Source organism: Bubalus kerabau, chromosome 12 (assembly GCF_029407905.1).
Source record: "Bubalus kerabau isolate K-KA32 ecotype Philippines breed swamp buffalo chromosome 12, PCC_UOA_SB_1v2, whole genome shotgun sequence".
NCBI classification, from domain to species: domain Eukaryota; kingdom Metazoa; phylum Chordata; class Mammalia; order Artiodactyla; family Bovidae; genus Bubalus; species Bubalus kerabau.
Window position 1 is genome coordinate 57688150 of NC_073635.1, and position 23400 is coordinate 57711549.

At 36.4% G+C, this 23400-nt stretch overlaps 1 long non-coding RNA gene across 1 annotated transcript; it reads left to right on the forward strand.

Moving 5' to 3' along the window:
- Positions 1–3196: 3196 nt before the first annotated feature.
- Positions 3197–19410, forward strand: LOC129624274 (uncharacterized). The gene is made up of 3 exons (XR_008700853.1): positions 3197–3321; positions 6907–6997; positions 19330–19410. It is a non-coding gene; the product is annotated as an uncharacterized LOC129624274 (long non-coding RNA).
- The last annotated feature ends 3990 nt before the right edge of the window (positions 19411–23400 follow it).

Genomic DNA, 23400 nt, shown 5'->3' on the forward strand with positions numbered 1-23400 from the left:
TTTTTAAGCTTAATTCACTTCCTTTTAAAAAAAATTGTTTTTATAACAGAAAAAATCATACTTTCAAAATGGACTGCCCAGATAGAAATTCAGGTATTAATACTTAAAAAGTATGTGACCTAGACCAAGGTGCTGAAACTCCTCTGCCTCTCTTTCCTCTGTTCAATAAAGGTGATGGTAATTGTAACCATCTAGTGGGATTAACACAAGAATTAAAGTATATGAGGTTAGCAGTTTTTAAAAGTCTCTGGCATATAACAGTCTCATAAATCCTTACCAAGAGCTGACTTTCTCCAACTCAATTCTGTGGAATAGTTGATAGGTAAATAGATATATAAAATTTTCCGTTTTGTCTGCCATTCCTGATGCTAAGTTGAAGTTTCACTTTTTGGAGCTGGATTCATAAAACAAATTCCCTTTCAAAAGTGACTATAAATATATAAATATATCAGTGGAAGGGTTGATCAGTATACCACCCATTATGCATGTTTTCTCTAAAAATTAAGGTATTAATTATTTTTCAAGAGTATTATCAGAAGTACACGGAAATACGATAATCTCTTTAAAATATTCAGTGACAAAAATATAAAAGCTCAACTGTATGAGACTAACTGTTGTCATGTGTGTGTTTGATCTTTCAGCAATACCAGGAACTGAGAATATTTGTAGGCAGTATTACTTTCCCTTTTTGATTCCCTGTGGTTTCTATCACTGTCTTTTTTCCTTTTTAAGCCCAATTCTTCTGCTCAGCTTTGAGACTAAATAATTTATGGCTTAGGCATGCCTTAGCTACTAAATAGGGAGAAGGTGATGGCACCCCACTCCAGTACTCTTGCCTGGAAAATCCCATGGATGGAGGAGCCTGGTAGGCTGCAGTCCATGGGGTCATGAAGAGTCGGACACGACTGAGTGACTTCACTTTCAATTTTCACTTTCATGCATTGGAGAAGGAAATGGCAACCCACTCCAGTGTTCTTGCCTGGAGAATCCCAGGGACGGGGGAGCCTGGTGGTCTGCTGTCTATGGGGTCACCAGAGTTGGACACAACTGAAGCGAGTTAGCAGTAGCAGCAGCAGCTTCTAAATAATGGTTTGCAAAGGAAACTTCAGGGACAGCCTGCATGGAAAACCATTTAATGTTAATCTAAAATAAATTTCTGAGTCCACTCCAGACCTACTGAATTAGAATTTCTGTAGATGATGCCCGGAAATCTGCATCTTTATGAAATATCACACATGCTTATTAGGCACAGTGAATTTTGAGAACCACTGTTCTGTGGTTAAAGAATTTATGAAGAGAAACTAAAGTTCTGAAGCCCATGTTTTTGAATTTTGTGTCACTATCCTTGCTGCTCATCTCACCCTGATCTTATGATTGGTTTCTGATAAATACTCCTTAACTCTCTTAGATATAGTTTCTAAATTATATCCCATATCTGATAAGTGACTTTCCTGGTGGCTCAGATGGTAAAGCACCTGCCTACAAGGTGGGAGACCTGGGTTTGATCCCTGGGTTTGGAAGATCTCTTGGAGAAGGAAATGGCAACTCACTCCAGTACTCTTGCCTGGAAAATTCCATGGACAGAGTAGCCAGGTAGGTTACAGTCCATGGGGTTGCAAAGAGTCAGACATGACTGAGCGACTTCACTTTCTTTCACTTGCTGATAAGCAGAATTTTTTGTGAAAGTTAATGTTCAAATCTGACCCTCTTTTTGGCTGTCTTTTTTTTTTTTTCCTACTTACCTGATTGGGAAGGCAGTTTGCTATGTCATTCTCTATCACTAGTAATGCTTTTGTTCCTATGCTCTTGATTTTATGCAAGATTTCTCTGACAGTATTTGTGTTGACTCCATATCATCCACCATATTTGTTTGTTGGGGCATATAATGACCTAATTTTTAAAATCTACATTTTTTAAAATTTGTTTATTTTAGGCTGTGCTGGGTCTTTGTTGCTGCACAAGGGCCTTCTGTAATTGTGGCAAGCGGAGGTTACTCTCCAGTTGCAGTACACAGGTTTCTCATTGCAGTAGCTTCTCTGATTGCAACCATGAGGGCTCTAGGGCACAGACTCAGTAGTTGTAGCGTGTGGGCTTAGTTTCCCTGTGGCATGCGGAATCTTCTCGGACCAGGAATTGAGCCAGTGTCCTCTGCATTGTCAGGCAGTTTGTTAACCACCAGATGACCAGGGAAGTTCCTAGTTGTTTTCCTAACAACATTTCTATTTGTCACTATATTGCCTACTGCCCAACATATCCTATTTGGTTAGGGGAGCTGGATTCTCAGGCTTAGCATCTGGTTCTCTCTGTTGGACAAACACTAGATTGTCACATCCCAAAGTGTCATGTATATGCAACACCTTGATAAGCATATATTCAAGTGACAAATAAATGTTTTTTTTTTCCATATGGAAACTTTATATCTCCAATTTGAAAATAATGATTTGCTCATGATTAATAGGGATATTGAGCAGCAGAAGAGGAACATCTGTAAGAATCATTTATGTCTGAACACTGATCCTCTCTTTTGGTCAGGAGATAGGACAAAGAGGGGGCCTTAGCTTTTTATCTGCAAAAATGGACTGATATTATAAAGAGCCATAGCTACAGTTTTGAATGTAAGTCAAGCTATTACATGAATAAGATGTCATATATTAGAACTATATGAGATTCTGTATTGACAAGGTAATGGGAAAGCTATCACAATACCCTGTACCCAATAACCAATCCTCCCTCCGGTCCCTTCTGCACACATGCACACATACTCTAGTTCTGCAGCAGCTGTGCTCATTTATTTGCAATTTGTCAGAATCAGTGTGACCCTGAGATTTGTTTACTAACCATGAATACTTTCCACCTCTAGCCTTTAATTGTAAACTTCTGTTTGTTTGGTTCTGCCTAAATTGATTGTATAAATTTGCTAAAAGCAAGGATAAATTCACTGTTGGAGAAAATAGAAATAATTGAAGAAAATACTATTTCACATATGGAAATATGAATAATTATCTTAAATATCATTTATTAAGATTCTCTTCATCACCAGATAAAGTGGTTGGTGGTTTTCTTAGGCTATTCCAAATGGTCTCTGTAACAACCTCATGAAAGAAATATTTCTCTCGTGCACCACAACTACTGAGCCTCTGCTCTCGAGCCCATGAGCCTCAACTACTAAAGCCCACGCACCTGGAGCTCGTGCTCCACAGCAAGAGAAGCCACCGCAATGAGAAGCCCATACACTGCAAAGACGAGTAACCCTGGTTGCCTTGAGTAGAGAAAACCTATGCACAACAACAAAGACCCAGCACAGCCATAAATAATATATAAGTAAGTAAATCTTTTTAAAAGAGAGTTGTTGTTATCCTTATGTTATGCATATATTTTACTATGAGAATTGAGGTTCTAAAATTTCTTCCCATCTCCATGGGCTTTATTTCCAACATTCTCCCTACCCTTCTACATCAGCCTGGAGTGAATGACACTTCAGTTTATGACGCCTTAAATTTCTAAAATTATTTTTGCCTCAGGACCTTTGAATTTTTTGTTCCATGTGCCTAGAATCTTCTTCTCAAGAAAATTCTATAGAATGGGCCCTTTTTCCTCATTCAAGGGTCTTTTTAATATTTATTTATTTTTGGCTGCACTGGATCTTCATTGCTGTGCATGGGCCATCTCTAGTTACAAAGTGCAGGGGCCATTCTCTAATTGTCATGTACTGGCTTCTCATTGCAGTGATTTCTCTTGAGTAGCACAGGCTCTAAGATTTATGGGCTTTAGTAATTGCTGCACATGGGCTCAGTAGTTGCAGCTCGCAGGCTCCAGAGGCCAGGTTCAGTAGTCGTGGTGCACAGCCCAGTTGCCTCTCGTTATGTGAGAGCCCGTGTTGCCTGTGTTGCCTCTCCTGCACTGAGATGGAACCAGTGTACCCCACATTGCAAAGTGGACTTGTAACCCCTGGACCACCAGGGAAGCCCACACATCTTTTTATATGACAGCATTCTTCTGGAATGCTTCCTTGACCCATTCTAGGCAAAATTAGTATCGTGTCTCTCAGATTCATCTGCATTTACCTTGGTATATTTTTTAAAAGTCCCTGATGCTGGGAAAGATTGAAGGCAAAAGGAGAAGGTGGAAGCAGAGGATGAGATGGTTAGCATCGCTGATTCAATGGACATAAACTTGGGCACCCTCTGGGAGATGGTGAGGGAAAGGGAAGCCTGGCGTACTGCAGTCCATGGTGTCACAAAGAGCTGGATACTGTGTGGCGACTGAACAAAACCAAAAAATTTTAGATGAAACATCAATATCTGCAATTGCATTATACATTTATTACTTATTTGTTTGGTATTTCTTTTCCCATTAAAAAACTGGCATCTTGGGGTCAAAAAAATAAAAATTTCAGAGCTTTTAACAGAAGTACTTATAAACATGCGTGCTACATAGGGAATAATTATGTGACAAGTGAGTAATGCAATATTTTTAATAATGTTAAATTGTATTTATAATTAAAATATATTTTTATTTCTGTATTCATTCTTTTTGGGTTTATTTATATAGTAAATAAGTTATTCTAAGAAGGAAAAAAGTTGCAGTACCTGAAGCGTATATGTATTTTATACTTGTTATTTTATGTTTAACATAAAGGGGATGACAGAGGATGAGATGGTTGGATGGCATCACCAATTCGATGGACATGAGTTTGAGCAAGCTCCAGGAGTTGATGATGGACAGGAAAGCTTGCTGTGCTGCAGTCCATGGGGTCTCAAAGAGTCAGACACGACTGAGCAACTGAACTGAACTGATTTTATATTTTATGTTCATTATTTAAAAATATAGTCTTAAGTAATGAAAGTTTACAACTCAAAGATATATTACATTTTAGTAATTATTTTTGCCTTTTCCATTATAGTTTATTACAAGATATTGAATATAGTTCCATGTGCTATATAGTAGGATCTTGTTGTTGAAACTTTAAATATAAAGCTATTTTAATATTTATACAATCTCTGATGGATTCTCCTTTTTCTTATGTATTAATCATATTTCAATTTATTAAAATCTATAACAAGATAATTTGTATCACAGGACTCCTTTGATAAATGTGCATAGCTAGTAGAAAGCTTTTTGACTATTGCCAAGATACAGTGAATTGAAAGATGCTGTATTATGGAATAAAGAAGAAAGATTCTTGGTATCTCAGTATATAGAATAAGATTAAAAAAAAACAACATTTATTTGGTGATGAAATTGTAATTTACTTTTACAGTTAAAAATTTAAGTTTAGAGAGCATCAACCTATGTGAGGCAAACACTAATAGAACTGCAAGGAGAAATAGTTGGATCCTTTACCATAGTTGAAGACTTCAAGATTTATTTATCAAAAATAAGAAGTTCCATCAGGTAGAAAATCAGTAAGGACATACAGTCGGTTCTCAATATCCATGTATTCATCTAAGGATTTCAAGCATGGATGAGAAATTCCAAAAAGTTCCAAAAAGCAGCAATAAATAAGTGGAATTAGCAATTCAAAACACAATATCATTTTATTGGCACCCATAAAAACAAAATGCTTCTGTACATATCTAACAAAACATATTCAAGCTTTATATAAGCCACACAATTCTGATGATTGAAATTAGAGAACACCTAAATATTGACATTCTAGAAAATGTCCCTACTATTTGAGAAGTACATTAGAAATTTGTTGATAAAAATAGACACATTGTAAACTTATGTGCAGTATAATACCAGGTTCTATCATTCAACAACAAGTTTCAACTAATATTAACTACCTGTTGTATGCCAGGAATCATGCTAAGTAGTGAGAATAGAGCAGTAAATAAAATACAGAATTCCTCCTCTTTGTCCATAAATATTCCAGTGTTCATACGAGAGACCAACTTAAGAAAATAATTGTATAAAGTCAAAATGTCTGCTAGTGTTGTTTTACAAAAAACAATACAAGTGATAAATTATGAAAAAATGTGAAAGAACAGTGCTGTTTTATATGGAGTGATGAAGTGCCAGAGATACTGGAAACATTGAATAGAGATCCATCCAAAAGGAGTGAGGAATGTCTTGTGAATATCTGGGGAACATGAGTCGATGTGAATAACAAACATTTAGACCCTGAGGCCGGGGTGTGCTAGGCTTGTCTAATAATGGGGTGGCAACTGAATTTGAACAGAATAAAGAAGATGGAGAGTGAAAAATGATGTAAAGACAGCTAGGAACTATATAATAAGTGACAGTATACATCATGGTGTTTTCTTTGGGTTCTGCTGCATGAAATGGGGAGCAATGTTAAAATCTCCTTGCTGGGAGTTGCAATTTTGAAAACAAGTCTCTATTTATTATGTGAAGAAAGGAGTATAGGGAAGCAAGTATAATGCAGAGAGACCATGTATGAGATTTTTTTAATTGTCTATGAAAGAAATCATAGGGTCAGAATATAGGTACAGGAAGTAAAAAGAATTTGCTTTCTTGATATATTCAAAAGAAAAATTGACAGATTTGTTAGTGGATTAGAATTAGTGTCTGACAGATGAATGTTAATTTCAATCTTTGACTAGAGTAGCTGAAACAACATTTGTTTTTAATTAGCTGGGGGAATAGGGAAATAAGCAAAAGGCATAAAAGTGGTCAGTGAGAAACAAGAGTTAGTACTTAGAAATATTAATTTTGTGATGCTTATTAGATATCCTGGTGGGAATGTTGAGTCAGCAATATAAATATTTGCATTTTTAACTTACAGATTTTTAAATTTATATTATATCACTGCTTTGGATAAAATTAATATTTTCACTTGATGTAAAATAGAAATATCTTATTTAAACATGGTCTTGACTATCCAGAATGCTTATATTCTTATCTTGAACATAGATCACAGCTTATTTTATGGTTACTTTCCAGGTTACCAGGATGATGCTTATGTCCTACTCGAGATTCACAATAAGAAAATACACTGAAGAAATGGACAATATGATGCTTTTATCTAATCAAGGTAAAAGAAAAAAATCTCATAATATTGTTGTTTCAGACACTCTGGTCAATATTAGATGAAAAATGTATTTTATCTCAAAACTAAATACATATATATGTGTGTGAGAGAGAGAAAGGCAGAGAGGGAAGATTTCTGCTAAACAGAAAAACTTGAAAATAATTAAGAAGTTTCTTAGAAATTTATCAGTGACTAGAATTGGGTTGGTTTTAGAAGTAGAAGGATGATTTCAATGTTCACCTTTTCACATATTCCCTTTCCTACTTGACTAGGAATTAGAGTAAATTATATCCTTACCATGATTATAGAAATTCTTCTACCTAGTTCTTAGTGGAAGTTTTTAGTAAGTTGTGGGCATGCAAGGTGAAATTTGTCATTTCAGAAAAAAACGACTGTGCCAGGAAATAAGAAATGGTTGCTGATTATTTATGTAACATTACAGGGAGCATCTTAAGATAGTGATGATATATGCTCTGTAAATGAACCAAGTCCTGCTTTTATTACTTCTGGCCATAGCAACCTGAAATATAGATTAGCACTGACTTGAATGATCTCTCTGGAAAAAAAAAAAATGGTACTGATCAGAATTCTGTTTTCAAGAGCCCTTAAGAAAAAGATTGGAGAAGGCAATGGCACCCCACTCCAGTACTCTTGCCTGGAAATCCCATGGATGGAGGCACCTAGTAGGCTGCAGTCCACGGGGTCGCTAAGAGTCAGACACGACTGAGCGACTTCAATTTTCACTTTCATGCATTGGAGAAGGAAATGGCAACCCACTCCAGTGTTCTTGCCTGGAGAATCCCAGGAACGGGGGAGCCTGGTGGGCTGCCGTCTATGGGGTCGCACAGAGTCGGACACGACTGAAGTGACTTAGCAGCAGCAGCAAGAAAAAGATCTTAGAATGCTCCCAAGTCAAATGTATTAATAATTCCTTTATTTGGTTCTAATACACATATAAGGACAGGGATGTGGAGGAGCAGGCAGTGGCATAAACACCAAGTAGCCTTTGTGAGAAGCTATATTTTGGGGGTGGGTCCAGACAGTTATCATAGGAAAGGTCTTATAATTAATGGCATATGCTGCTTGAGAGTGCTTCCAAGTCCCTATCTGTTAACTTTGTCTTTGTGGCTTAAGGTTGGTTGATGAACCACAAAGCAAGTTTTTAGAACGTTTCCATCTTACCATTTTCTCTTATAATTATCAGTATCATCATGACAGCATCTAATTTAATGTTTTAAATTGCAAATGTTCAGCATTTTAGAAAGGTGTATTAGTAGGTTTTCTGTATGCTTAACTGGGAAAATAGCCAAACTTTATTATACTGTTTTCAACTCTAAAGAGCATACTGATACACAAACTTTTATATATCTGTTTCTTCTTTGATTACTGGAGATAATGTTCCTTACCATTGTTTTTGGCATTAAAATAAGATGTGGAGAAAGAAAGCTTGCAAATACTTGATTTTTGTTTTGTTTAAGTGATGAGATTTTATTTTTACAGTTCAAAGAGTAATAATTTGAATAGACTGTATATTACACATAATAAGCACCTACAAATGATCTTCTAGATTACTAACATATTAATTTGATTTGAAACCTTAAATTATGAGGGCTGCTGCTTGCATGTGATACTAAGAAAGACTCCAGAGCATATCTAAATGTTGAGCTTCAGTTAGAACTATGCCATCACCCAGAGAACATCCCCTCTACTAAATGTCTTTTAAGCAGACCATTAACATAGGCAGTGATTAATATGACACTGTAAATGATTAAGCAGGTGGCAACTATTAGGTAGCTTAGCAGGATTTAACTCAAGTGTAGAAATTCAAAACCCCAAATAGAGTTCCTTAATGACGTCTTAGTAATTGTGCTGAATTACTAATATAGTATTAAGTGTCTTTCAATTGAACTTAGGTGTAAAAACATGTGAACATTTACTAGCTTTAAAAATCTTGTTCAGATTTAGTGTTTGTTCCATTCATTTTTTTCTGCAAAGTAAATAATCACTATATCTCCTTGCATTTTCTTGCTTTCAAAATTATAGAAGCAAAATGTAACATATCAAACTGCAATGCTTCCTTCCCTCTTTACTTCCTTCCTGTATTCATCCCTCTTTTCCTTCCTGCCATCTTTCTATTTCTCTCTTGTTCTTCCTTTAGTAAATTATAGCATTCTGATGAATATGAAAATGTATCCCATTCCCTTTTAATTTTTATTTCTTAGTCTGTAGAGAATTAAACTGCCTTTTAACATTTTTTTGTCCATTTTCCTTCCTTTGTAAATTGCTTGTTTATATATTTTGTCTCTTATCATTTTGAGATGCTTTTAATATTTTAATTGGAAGATAATTGCTTTACAATATTGTGTTAGTTTCTGCTGTACAACAACATGAATAAGTTATAAATATACACGTATATCCCAAACCTCTTGAGCCTCCTTCCCATCCCTATCTTACCTCTCTAGATGATCACAGAGCACTGAGCTGAGCTCCCTGTTCTACACAGCAGCTTCCTACTATTTTACAATGGTAGTGTATATATGCACATTGAGATTCTGCTTGATTTCATATGGATTTGGTAAAACGTCTTTCTCTATTTTGTAAATTATTTTTGTGCATAAGCACTGAATGTTGACTTATCATATTATTTGTTTTATAATGCCTTCTTCATATAAAAGTTTTCAGTTTAATCAAGTAAGATTTATTTTTTCTTTGTGTATATCTACATGTCATCTTGTTTCAGATGATTAGTTTATCCTTGAGGCCTATAGGAAGTCCCTGCATTAGTAACAAGGGTTTAATGAATTTTGTACTTCTAGGGGTTTTTAGTAGATTTCAGGGCTTCTAAGTTCATAGTATTTTTTGTAATAAAGTGTCTTAGAATCTAAGAATCTAATAAAAAACTTCATTATAAATTTCTCTTGACTATAAAGGAAAGTGTTGAGGCTTTTATTTTATGGAAAAGCCATAGAGATTTATAATTTTACACTATTATGTGTAATTTTCTTTTACATGTATAATTCATACTATAGAAGAAATATGTGCAGTTAAGCATATTTTTCCCAGCAAAGCATAAGAACTTGGCTGAAACACTGCCTTTTATTAGCAAACTCTCATATTTAAAATAGAGGTTTTGTCTTACATTCTGATTAACTATTATAGAGTTTCAAGTCAGCATTAGTCTCAAGACTTAAAGCAATTGCCAATTAATTAATTCCTACTTTTGAGTATTTTTTTCTTTCTAGATTAAACTAAGAACATGTAAGTCAATTTAAAAATTCCCATGATCCTTTTCATTTGGAAAATACTAAAACAAATTGAATATTCTCTGAAAACAATTTAATGTATTTAAACAAAAAAATGCAGAAATACTCATCTGTGAAATATTAACCATATGTGAAATATAAAATATCTACATACTTTAATATATCACACTTATTTGCAGATAATTTCTGAAATAGTATGTATGTTTATTTCTATAAACTAGAATTCTAAGACAAAAAATAAATAGCAAATTTAAAAATTCTCAATAAAATGTTCATCAAGTAAGCATAGAACTATATCTTCCTGTAAAATCAATTCATATATTTTTTAGACATGTGCCTAATGCACATTGACTCTGAAGCCCCATAATGATATTTATATGTGAATGTATGAATTTTCATTGAGTTACTTAGAATAAAAGTCTAAGAGCATTAGAAATGATTGCAAACTGAAAGGCTATTTTAGTAACTTAATAGAAAAGTAATCTTTTTTTAGTGGTTCAATAATTTTCCCCCCTGGTTAAAAATTTAGTCCTGAGAATAACCAATATGCAAAGGCCAGCAAAGGAAATATAAATGTTTAAAGCCTGAGTGAAATCATGATGTACTACAAAATGTATTTGCATAAAAAATTGTTTATTTTTAAGTATCCATAGTAAATTTAGTTGAAATTTAAGATATGCAATTAAAATACTGATTATTCTTAATTTTTGTTATTAATGGTGCTTATACATGTGTACACATAGTAGCTTTTCATTTGCTTATAGTTTATACTTCTAAATATTCATACACTTGTTTTCAAAATAATGGACATCTGCTAATTTCCTATTCAATACCAGCATACCTCATTTTACTGTGCTCTACTTTATTGAGCTTCACAGATACAGGGTTTTAATAAATTGCAGATTTGTAGCAACTCTTAGTTTAGTAACTCAATGGATGCCATTTTTCTGACAGCATTTGCTCAGTTCATGACTCCATGTCACATTTTAGTAATTTTCCCAAAATTTCAAACTTTGTAAATATTATTATATTTGTAATGGCAATATGTAATCAGAGATTTTTGATGTTACTATTGTAATTGCTTAGGGGTGCCATGGCGTCACTCAGGTAGGATGATGCCCTTAATTGATAATTTTTGCATGTGTTTTGACTGACCCTTACTCACCTTTCTTCCTCTTCTCGACCTCCCTTTTCTCAGATACAACAGTATTGAAATTAGGCCAATAAATAATCCTACAGTGCCCTGTAAGTTGTTAAAGTGAAAAGTTGCAGATCTCTCTCTTTAAATCAAAAGCTAGAAATAAATAAGCTCAGGAAGGAAGTTCTGCCAAAAGCCTAAATAGGCTGGTATCTAGAAATCTTGTGCCAGTTAGTCAAGTTGGGAATGCACAGGAAAAGTACTTGAAGGCAATTAAGAGTCAAAGTCAACCCACAAATAGGAAAGCAAGGCAGCATTATTGCAAATATGGGGAAAGTTTTAGTGATTTGGATAAAAAGTCAAACTAGACATATCATTCCTTTAAGCAATGGTCTAACCCAGAGCAAGCCTCTAACTCTTAAATTTTTTGAAGACCAATAGAGGTGAGGAAGCTGCAGGAGAAAAGTGTGACACTAGCAGAGTATGGTTCCCAAGGTTTAAGGAAAGAAGCCCTCTCCACAACATAAATATACAAGGTGAAGCAGGTGCTGATGTAGAAGCTTCAGCAAGTTACTCAGAAGATCTGATTCAGTTAACTCATGAAGGTGGCCTCACTAAAACAGACTTTCAGTGTAAATAGAGCAGCTTTGAAAGTGAAAGTGAAAGTCACTCAGTCCTGTCCGACTCTTTGCAACCCCATGGACTATATGAGTTCAGTTCAGTTCAGTCCCTCAGTGTGTCCAACTCTTTGTGACTCCATGGACCACAGCACGCCAGGCCTCCCTGTCACTCACCAACTCCTGGAGTTTACCCAAACTCATGTCCATTGAGTCAGTTCAACCATCTCATTCTCTGACATCCCCTTCTCCTCCTCCCTACAGTCTTTCCCAGCATCAGGGTCTTTTCCAATGAGTCATTTCTTCCCATCAGGTGGCCAAAGTATTGGAGTTTCGGCTTCAACATCAGTCCTTCCAATGAACACCCAGGGCTGATCTCCTTTAGGATAGACTGGTTGGATTTCCTTGCAGTCCAAGGGACTCTCAAGAGTCTTCTCCAACACCACAGTTCAAAAGCATCAATTATTCGGTGCTCAGCTTTCTTCACAGTCCAACTATCACATCCATACATGACTACTGGTAAAACCGTACCCTTGACTAGATGTACCTTTGTTGGGAAAGTAAAGTCTCTGCTTTTCAATATGCTATCTAGGTTGGTTATAACTTTCCTTCCAAGGAGTAAATTATTTTAATTTCGTAGCTGCAATCACCATCTGCAGTAATTTTGGAGCCCCCCCAAAAATAAAGTCAGCCACTGTTTCCCCATCTATTTCCCAAGAAGTGATGGGACCAGATGTCATGATCTTAGTTTTCTGAATGTTGAGCTTTAAGCCCACTTTTTGACTCTCCTCTTTTACTTTCATCAAGAGGCCCTTTAGTTCTTCTTCACTTTCTGCCCTAAGGGTGGTGTCATCTGCATATCTGATGTTATGGATATTTCTATCAGCAATCTGATTCCAGATTGTGCTTCTTCCAGCCCAGGATTTCTCATGATGTACTCTGCATATAAGTTAAATAAACAGGGTGACAATATGCAGCCTGGACATAACTCCTTTTCCTATTTGGAACCAGTCTGGTGTTCCATATCCAGTTCTAACTGTTGCTTCCTGACCTGTATACAGGTTTCTCAAGAGGCAGGTTAGGCGGTCTGGTATTCCCATCTCTTTCAAATTTTCCACAGTTTATTGTGATCCACACAGTCAAAGGCTTTGGCATAGTCAATAAAGCAAAAATAGGTGTTTTTCTGGAACTCTCTTGCTTTTTTAACGATCCAGCGGATGTTGGCAATTTGATCTCTGGTTCCTCTGCCTTTTCTAAAATCAGCTTGAACATCTGGAAGTTCATGGTTCATGTATTGCTGAAGCCTGGCTTGGAGAATTTTGACCATTACTTTACTAGCTTGACAGATGAGTGCAATTGTGAGGTAGTTTGAGCCTTCTTTGGCATTGCCTTTCTTTGAGATTGGAATGAAAACTGACCTTTTCCAGTCCTGTGGCCACTGCTGATTTTTCCAAATTTGCTGGCATATTGAGTGCATTACTTTCACAGCATCATCTTTCAGGATTTGAAAGAGCTCCACTGGAATTCCATCACCTCCACTAGCTTTGTTCGTAGTGATGCTTTCTAAGGCCCACTTGACTTCAGGTTCCAGGATGTCTGGCTCTTGGTGAGTGATCACACCATCGTGATTATCTGGGTCATGAAGATCTTTTTTGTACAGTTCTTCTGTGTATTCTTGCCACCTCATCTTAATTTCTTCTGCTTCTATTAGGTCCATACCAATATTGTCCTTTAGCGAGCCCATCTTTGCATGAAATGTTCCCTTGGTATCTCTAATTTTCTTGTAGAGATATATAGTCTTTCCCACTCTGTTATTTTCCTCTATTTCTTTGCATTGATCCCTGAGGAAGGATTTTTAATCTCTCTTTGCTTCTTTGGAACTCTGCATTCAGATGCTTATATCTTTCCTTTTCTCCTTTGCTTTTTGCTTCTCTTCTTTTCACAGCTATTTGTAAGGCCTCCCCAGACAGCCATTTGCTTTTTTTCATTTCTTTTCCATGAGGATGGTCTTGATCCCTGTCTCCTGTACACTGTCATGAACCTCATTCCCTAGTTCATCAAGCACTCTATCTATCATATCTAGTCCCTTAAATCTATTTCTCACTTCCACTGTATAATCATAAGAGATTTGAGTTAAGTCATACCTGAATGGTCTAGTGGTTTTCCCTACTTTCTTCAATTTAAGTCTGAATTTGGCAATAAAGAGTTCATGATCTGAGCCACAGTCAGCTCCCGGTCTTGTTTTTGCTGACTGTATAGAACTTCTCCATCTTTGGCTGCAAAGAATGTAATCAATCTGATTTCCGTGTTGACCATCTGGTGATATCCAGGTGTAGAGTCTTCTATTGTGTTGTTGGAAGAGGCTGTTTGCTATGACCAGTGTGTTCCCTTGGCAAAACTCTATTAGCCTTTGCCCTACTTCATTCCATACTCCAAGGCCAAATTTACCTGTAATTCCAGGTGTTTCTTGACTTCCTACTTTTGCATTCCAGTCCCCTATAATGAAAAGGACATCTTTTTTGGGTGTTAGTTCTAAAAGGTCTTGTAGGTCTTCATAGTACAGTTCAACTTCAGCTTCTTCAGTGTTACTGGTTGGGGCTTAGACTTGGATTATTGTGATATTGAATTGTTTGCCTTGGAAACGAAAAGAGATCATTCTGTCGTTTTTGAAATTGTATCCAAATACTGTATTTCAAGCTGTTTTTTTGACCATGATGGCTACTCCATTTTTCCTAATGGAGTCCTGTCCACAGTAGTAGATATAATAATCTCTAAATTAAATTCACCCACTCCAGTCCATTTTAGTTCGCTGATTCCTAGAATGTTGATGTTCACTCTTGCCATCTCTTGTTTGACCACTTCCAATTTGCCTTGATTCATGGACCTAACATTCCAGGTTCCTATGCAATATTGCTCTTTTCAGCATTGGACCTTGCTTCTATCACCAGTCACATCCACAACTGGGTATTGTTTTGCTTTGGCCTCATCCCTTCATTCTTTCTGGAGTTATTTCTCCACTGATCTCCAGTAGCATATTGGGCACTTAATGACCTGGGGTGTTTCTCTTTCAGTATCCTATCATTTTGCCTTTTCATACTGTTCATGGGGTTCTCAAGGCAAGAATACTGAAGTGGTTTGCTGTTCCCTTTTCCTGTGGACCACATCCTGTCAGACTTCTCCACCATGACCTGTCCTTCTTGGGTGGCCCCACACAGCATGGCTTAGTTTCATTGAGTTAGACAGGGCTGTGGTCTGTGTGATCAGATTGGCTAGCTTTCTGTGATTATGGTTTCCGTGTGTCTGCCCTCTGATGCCCTCTTGCAGCACCTACCATTGTACTTGGGTTTCTTTTACCGTGGACTTGGGGTATGTCTTCACGGCTGCTCCTGCAAAGCGCAGCCACTGCTCCTTACCTTGGACAAGGGGTATCTCCTCACGGCTGCCCCTCCTGACCTTGAACATGGAGTAGCTCCTCTTGGCCCTCCCGTGCCCACTCAGCCACTGCTCCTTGGAAGCAGCTTTATATTGGAAGAATATGCTATCAAGGACTTTAATAGAACTTCCCTGTAGCTCAGATGGTAAAGAATCTGCCTGCAATGCAGGAGACCCAGGTTCAATCCCTGGGTTGGAAGAAACTCTGGAGATGGGAATGGCTACCCACTCCAGTATTCTTGCCTGGAGAACCTCATGGACAGAGGAGCCTGGTAGACTACAGTCCATGGGGTCACAAAGAGTTGTTTACAACTAAGCGATAATACTACTACTACTAAGCCCAGAATAGGCTCCAGCTAAAATGTAAAAGAGTGGCAAAGGATAAAACACATCTACCATTGAAGGAAATATCAACCTATGTCTACCTAAGGACTTTAATATCTGGAGAGAAGTCAATGCCTGATTTCAAGGCTTCAAAGCACAGGCTGACTCTCTTGTGAGGAGCTAACACAGCTGCTGTCCTTAAGTTGAAGACAATGTTTTTTTACTGATTTGAAAGTTCTAGGGCCCTTAAGAATTATGCTAAATCTCCTCTGTGTATGTTCTGTAAATGAAATAACAAAGCCTGGATGACAGCAGATTTGTTTACAATATGGTTAACTGAATATTTTAAACCCACTGTTGAGATCTGCACTCAGAAAAGGAAAAAAAAGACTACTTTCAAATTATTACCGCTGATTGACAATGTACCTGTCACCCAAGAGCTTTGATGGAGATATACAATAAAATTAATTTTGTTATCATGTCTGTTAATACAACATCCACTCTGTAGCCCATGGATCAAAGAGTAATTTCAAGTCTTATTATGTAAGCCTATTTCATAAGGATATAGCTGCCATATATAGTGATTCTTCTGGTGAATCTGGGCACAGTAAATTGAAAACCTTTTGAAAAGGATTCACCACTCTAGATGCCATTAAGGACATTCATGATTCATAAGAAAAGGTCAAAATATCAACATTAATAGGAGTTTGTAAAGAGTTAATTCCAACCCTCAAGGATGACTTTTAGGGATTCAAGATTTCAGTGGAGGATATGTGATGGAACATAGCAAGAAAAATAGAATTAGAAGTGGAACCTGAAAATGTGACTGAATTGATGCAATCTCATGATACAGTTTTCATGGATGAGGAGTTGCTTCTTATGGATAAGCAAATAAAGTAGTTTTTGAGATGGTGAAGATGCTGTGATGTTTGTAGAAATGACGACAAAGAATTGAGAATATTACCTAAATTTACTTGATAAAACAGTGGCAGGTTTAAGAGGATTGACTCCAATTTTTAAAGAAGTTCTGTTGTGACTAAAATGCTATCAAACAACATTATGTGCTACAGATAAATTGTGAAAGTCAATCAAAACAGTAGTTTTTGTCATTTTATTTAAAGAAATTGCTACAGTCACCCCAGTCACCCCACCCTTTTCAATCTTAGCCATCAACACTGAGGCAAGACCCACCACCAGCAATAAGATTTTGGTCTCCAGAAGGTTCACATGATGGTTAACATATTTTAGCAATAAAGTATTTTTATTAATATATGCACATTGTTATTTGGAAGGAATGATGCTAAAGCTGAAACTCCAATACTTTGGCCACCTCATGCGAAGAGTTGACTCACTGGAAAAGACTCTGATGCTGGGAGGGATTGGGGGCAGGAGGAGAAGGGGATGACAGAGGATGAGATGGCTGGATGGCATCACCAACTCGATGGATGTGAGTTTGAGTGAACTCCGGGAGATGGTGATAGACAGGGAGGCCTAGAGTGCTGCAATTCATGGGGTTGCAAAGAGTCGGAATGACTGAGCGACTGAACTGAAGTAAAATGAACGTTGTTATTTTAGATAATGCTATTACATACTTAATAGACTACAATATAGTGTAAACATAACATTTACCTGCACTAGTAAATGAAAAATTTTTTGTGACTTGCTTCTTTACAATTTTCTTCATTACTGAACTTGCAGTATTGCTGAGATATGCCTTAAAATAATTAGAATATTTGAAAAGGAGTATATGAATATTTAAATAACATAAATTGTAAACAAATGAAAAGCTCTTATGTGTACATGTATTAGCATTATTAATAACAAAAATTAATATTAATCAGTATTTTTGTTGCATATCTTAATTTTCTGTTAAATTTCCTATGGATACTTTAAAGTAGACAATTATTTAAACAAATGCATTTGGTAGTACAATGAGATTTCCCTCAGGTTTTAAACATTGTGATGTTATATAATTTCTCTCAATAGCTTTTTTTTTGATAACGTCTACTTACTTATTTGTTTCATTATTTTAAAACATTTTAAGATAATTATAGATTCACACACTATTATAAGAAATAATGAAGAGAGATTCTGTGTACCCTTCACTTTGTTACTGTTGTTTTATAGTCAATATTTGTTTAATTTTAGGTTTAAGGAATAAAACTTCACTGCTGCTGCTAAGTCGCTTCAGTCGTGTCCCACTCTGTGCCACCCCATAGACGGCAGCCCACCAGGCTCCTCTGTAAAACTGGGATCCTCTAGGCAAGAATACTGGAGTGGGTTGCCATTTCCTTTTCCAATGCATGACAGTGAAAAGTGAAAGTGAAGTCGCTCAGTCATGTCCCACTCTTAGCGACCCCATGGACTGCAGCCTACCAGACTCCTCCATCCCTGGAATTTTCCAGGCAAGAGTACTGGAGTGGGGTGCTATTTCCTTCTCCAGATAACTTCACTAGAAGACAGTAAGAGAAAATCTTGAGGTAGGGAAACATTTTTTAAATTTAATACAAAAGCACTTTTCTAAAAATGGAAATCTCGATAAATAAGATTTCATTAAAATTAAGATCTATTTTTAAAAAAGTATTTATATAAGCTTAAAAAGATGAAATATTGAGAAAATTGTGATACACGTTTCCCACATAGGTTTTCTGTATAGAACACATAAATATCAATTAATTACATCAATTAAGTGAAAAAAATGCATAAAATTTTTAAATGATAAAGTTACTTGGAAAAATAGCATGCATAAACATGTCCAGATTACAAGTAATCACTCCAATCTGAATCTAACTCATAATGAAATACCACCAGTGCCCACCAGAATGGCTAAATTATTATTTTTAACTACCAGGTGTTTTCAAGAATGCAGAGCAATTTTAACTATATATTCTATTAGTTGAGTACAAAAGGGGATATTCACTTCAGAAGTTTAAGCTGTGGATCAACATACATGTGTCTTAGCAGAAAATCCTATTTTAATTATATATGTAAGAGTCACATGTAGAAATGTGCAAAATATGACGTGCCCCAAAAATACACAAGACATTATTTGTAATAGCTACTACAATCTAAATGTATATCAGTAGAAAATATGGCAAAATAGATATATTCATGCAATTATTTATTATACATTAATAAAAATAAATTAGAATTACTCCCCCAAATGGGGTGACTCTTAAAAACATAATGTGGAATGCAATAAAGCAAACAAAAGTATTTGTGCTGTGATATCATTCTTGTAAAGATCAAAAAGAATCAAAATTAAAGGACTGTTAGTAATCAGGATAAGGTTGCCTTTGTGGAAGTAAGAATGGACAGTGATAGGAGAGGGTTTGAAGGGTATTCTGGTTTGCTATTAGTTTTCTGTTTCTTGATAGTTGTAGTTACAAAGATGTGATTATGTTGTGATAATCCACTGAGTTGTACAGTTCTGAATCACACACTTTTCTCTTTATTTGTGATACCTCAAAGGCACAACTACTGGTAGCAATATTTTAGAAATTTCCTCATCACACATGCAAGACTTTTCTAAAATTTATAATTTTAAATTTATAAATCTAGATCTGATAGAGTGGCTGATGAACTATGGACTGAGGTTCGTGACATTGTACAGAAGACAGGGATCAAGACCATCCCCATGGAAAAGAAATGCAAAAAAGCAAAATGGCTGTCTGAGGAGGCCTTACAAATTGCTGTGAAAAAAAAGAGAAGCAAAAAGCAAAGGAGAAAAGGAAAGATATAAGCATCTGAATGCAGAGTTCCAAAGAATAACAAGAAGAAATAAGAAAGCGTTCCTCAGGGATCAATGCAAAGAAATAGAGGAAAATAACAGAATGGGAAAGACTATATATCTCTACAAGAAAATTAGAGATACCAAGGGAACTTTTCATGCAAAGATGGGCTCAGTAAAGGACAGAAATGGTATACACCTAACAGAAGCAGAAGATATTAAGAAGAGGTGTCAAGAATACACTATACAAAAAGGATCTTCATGACCCAGATAATCACGATGGTGTGATCACTAAACTAGAGCCAGACATCCTGGTATGTGAAGTCAAGTGGGCCTTAGAAAGCATCACTACGAACAAAGCTAGTGGAGGTAATGGAATTCCACTGGAGCTCTTTCAAATCCTGAAAGATGAGTCTGTGAAAGTGCTGCACTCAATATGCCAGCATATTTGGAAAACTCAGCAGTGGCCACAGGACTGGAAAAGGTCAGTTTTCATTCCAATCCCAAAGAAAGGCAATGCCAAAGAATGCTCAAACTACCGCACAATTGCACTCATCTCACATGCTAGTAAAGTAATGCTCAAAATTCTCCAAGCCAGGCTTCAGCAATACGTGACCCGTGAAGTTCCAGATGTTCAAGCTGGTTTCAGAAAAGGCAGAGGAACCAAAGATCAAATTGCCAACATCTGCTGGATCATGGAAAAAGCAAGAGAGTTCCAGGAAAACATCTATTTCGGCTTTATTGACTAGGCCAAAGCCTTTGACTGTGTGGATCACAATAAACTATGGAAAATTCTGAAAGAGATGGGAATACCAGACCACCTGACCAACCTCTTTAGAAATTTGTATGCAGGTCAGGAAACAAGCGTTAGAACTGGACATGGAACAACAGACTGGTTCCAAATAGGAAAATGAGTATGTCAAGGCTGTATATTGTCACCCTGCTTATTTAACTTATATGCAGAGTACATCATGAGAAATGCTGGGCTGGAAAAAGCACAAGCTGGAATCGATTTCTGGAAGACATATCAGTAACCTTAGATATGCAGATGACACCATCCTTATGGCAGAAAGTGAACAGGAATTAAAAAGCCTCTTGATGAAAGTGAAAGAGGAGAGTGAAAAAGTTGGCTTAAAGCTCAACATTCAGAAAATGAAGATCATGGCATCTGGTCCCATCACTTCTTGGGAAATAGATGGGTAAACAGTGTCAGACTTTATTTTTTTGGGCTCCAAAATCACTGCAGATGGTGACTGAAGCCATGAAATTAAAAGACGCTTACTCCTTGGAAGGAAAGTTATGACCAACCTAGACAGCTTATTGAAAAGAAGAGACATTACTTTGCCAACAAAGGTCCGTCTAGTCAAGGCTAGGGTTTTTCCTGTGGTCATGTATGGATGTGAGAGTTGGACTGTGAAGAAAGCTAAGTGCCAAAGAATTGATGCTTTTGAACTGTGGTGTTGGAGAAGACTCTTGAGAGTCCCTTGGACTACAAGGAGATCCAACCAGTCCATTCTGAAGGAGATCAGTCCTGGGTGTTCTTTGGAAGGAATGATGCTAAAGCTGAAACTCCAGTACTTTGGCCCCCTCATGAGAAGACTTGACTCATTGGAAAAGACTGATGCTGGGAGGGATTGGGGGCAGGAGGAGAAGGGGACGACAGAGGATGCAATGGCTGGATGGCATCACTGACTCAATGGATCTGAGTCTGAGTGAACTCCGGGAGTTGGTGATGGACAGGGAGGCCTGGTGTGCTGCGATTCATGGGGTTGCAAAGAGTCGGACACAACTGAGTGACTGAACTGAACTGAACTAACCTGAACTGAAATAAATAAGTTATAATACCTATTACCATGATTTTTAACATGATATTATCAGGACATCAATTTTAAAAAATTGTTTTTATATTTTTATTTATTTATTTAATTTTATTGGAGTAAAATTGCTTTAAAATTTTGTGTTAGTTTCCGCTGTACAATGAAGTGAATTTACTATATATACATACAGATATCCCCTACCTCTTGAACCTCCCTCCTGCTCTCCCCACTCTACCTCTTTAGGTGTATCTTATTTTAATCTCATTTGCATTTATTTGGTCTATTATATGTGTCTATCTACCTATCTATTACTATCTACCCATCTGTGTATTTGTTTATCTATATCTGTAATGTGAAGTGAAATCTGTAAAAGATAACTCATTTTATTTCATTTAATTTAGCCTTTTAATTTTTTTTGACTGTGTCATGCAGCATGCAGGATCCTAGTTCTCTGACAAGGGAGGGGACCCAGGCCCTTGTCAGTGGGAGCACAGATTCCTAAACATTGGACCACCAGGAAATTCCTTAGGATAACTTCTTTTATAATCTTAATGTGTGAATATTGATTTTTTTTTCTATGCTTCAAACAAGCATTACTACCAGAAATGCTACTTTACTGGGGTTTTCACTTGATCATCTCAGGGTTATATACAAATTGTAATAAATATGTTCAGAAGATATTAGAAGATTCTAACATGGAGTAATAAAAAAGCTTTATAACTTAACCAAGTTTCACAAAACAAAGTATATGTCACTTACATAATAAATTATATAACATTGGGAGAAGTCAATCAAAATACTACTGTGTAACTGCAAACTAACTTCTGTTGCAGGACGTGCTGAAAATACTTTATAAGTTTACAAATATAGTCTGTGAAAGATAGCTATTTTAATAAGGAGAGAGATGGAAGATTTTCTTAGAAATCAACCCTTGGTGCCCAATTAAAAGCTCACTAAAATATTAGGTAAAAAGCCAAATATTTTGAGAAGAAATGTCATCAAATCAGGAAAAAAGTTTGAAAAAAAGGGACCAAAGAAAACAGTAAGAGAACTACAAGGACTATAGATAATTACAAGGTGATGTTAATTATGGCATTAAAAATTAAGCAACATTGGGCCATTCAGCATCTGTCTAATGCAGCCATTAATGATTTATTTCTAGCAGCTTTGCTTCTTATGATTTTAGAGAAGCAACATAAGTATTATTTGAAGAAAACTGAGAAAAAGAAGGTGTAAGTCCAGGCCATATATTGGACAGATTTACAAAATCTGAGAATTTTCTGCCAAGATGCAGGACAGAATCTCAATGAATTTTGAGTTTATTTTCTTTTAATTAATTTAATTGGAGGATAATTATTTTACAATATTGTGATGGTGGTTTTTGCCATACATCAGTATGAATTGACCATAGGTGTAACCTGTCTCCCCCCCATCCTGAAGCCCACTTCCACTTGCCTCCCCACCCTATCTCTCTTAGTTGTCCCACAGCACTGGCTTTGGGTCCCCTGCCTCATGCATTGAACTTGTACTGATCATCTGTTTTACATATGGTTATGTACATGTTCCAATGCTACTCTCTCAAATCATCCCATCCTAACCTTCTCCTGCTAAGTCCAAAAGTCTGTTCTTTACATCTGTGTTCCCTTTGCTGCCCTGTATGTAAGATTATTGGTACCATCTTTCTAAATTCCATATATATGCATTAATATTCAGTATTTATCTTTCACTTTCTGACTTACTTCACTCGGTATAATAGACCCCAGGTTCATTCACATCATTAGAACTGACTCAAAAGAGTTCCTTTTAATAGCTGAGTAATATTCCATTGTATATATGTACCACAAATTCCTTATCCATTCATCTGCCAATGGACATCTATGTTGCTTCCATGTCCTAGCTATTTTAAATAGTGCTATAATGAACACTGGGGTACATGTGTCTCTTTCACGTCTGGTTACCTTGGGGTCTATGTGCAGCAGTGGGATTGCTGGGTCGTATAGCAGTTCTATTCCAAGTTTTTAAAGGAATCTCCAGTTTTCCATGGTGGCTATACCAGTTTGCATACCCACCAACAGTCTAAGGGGG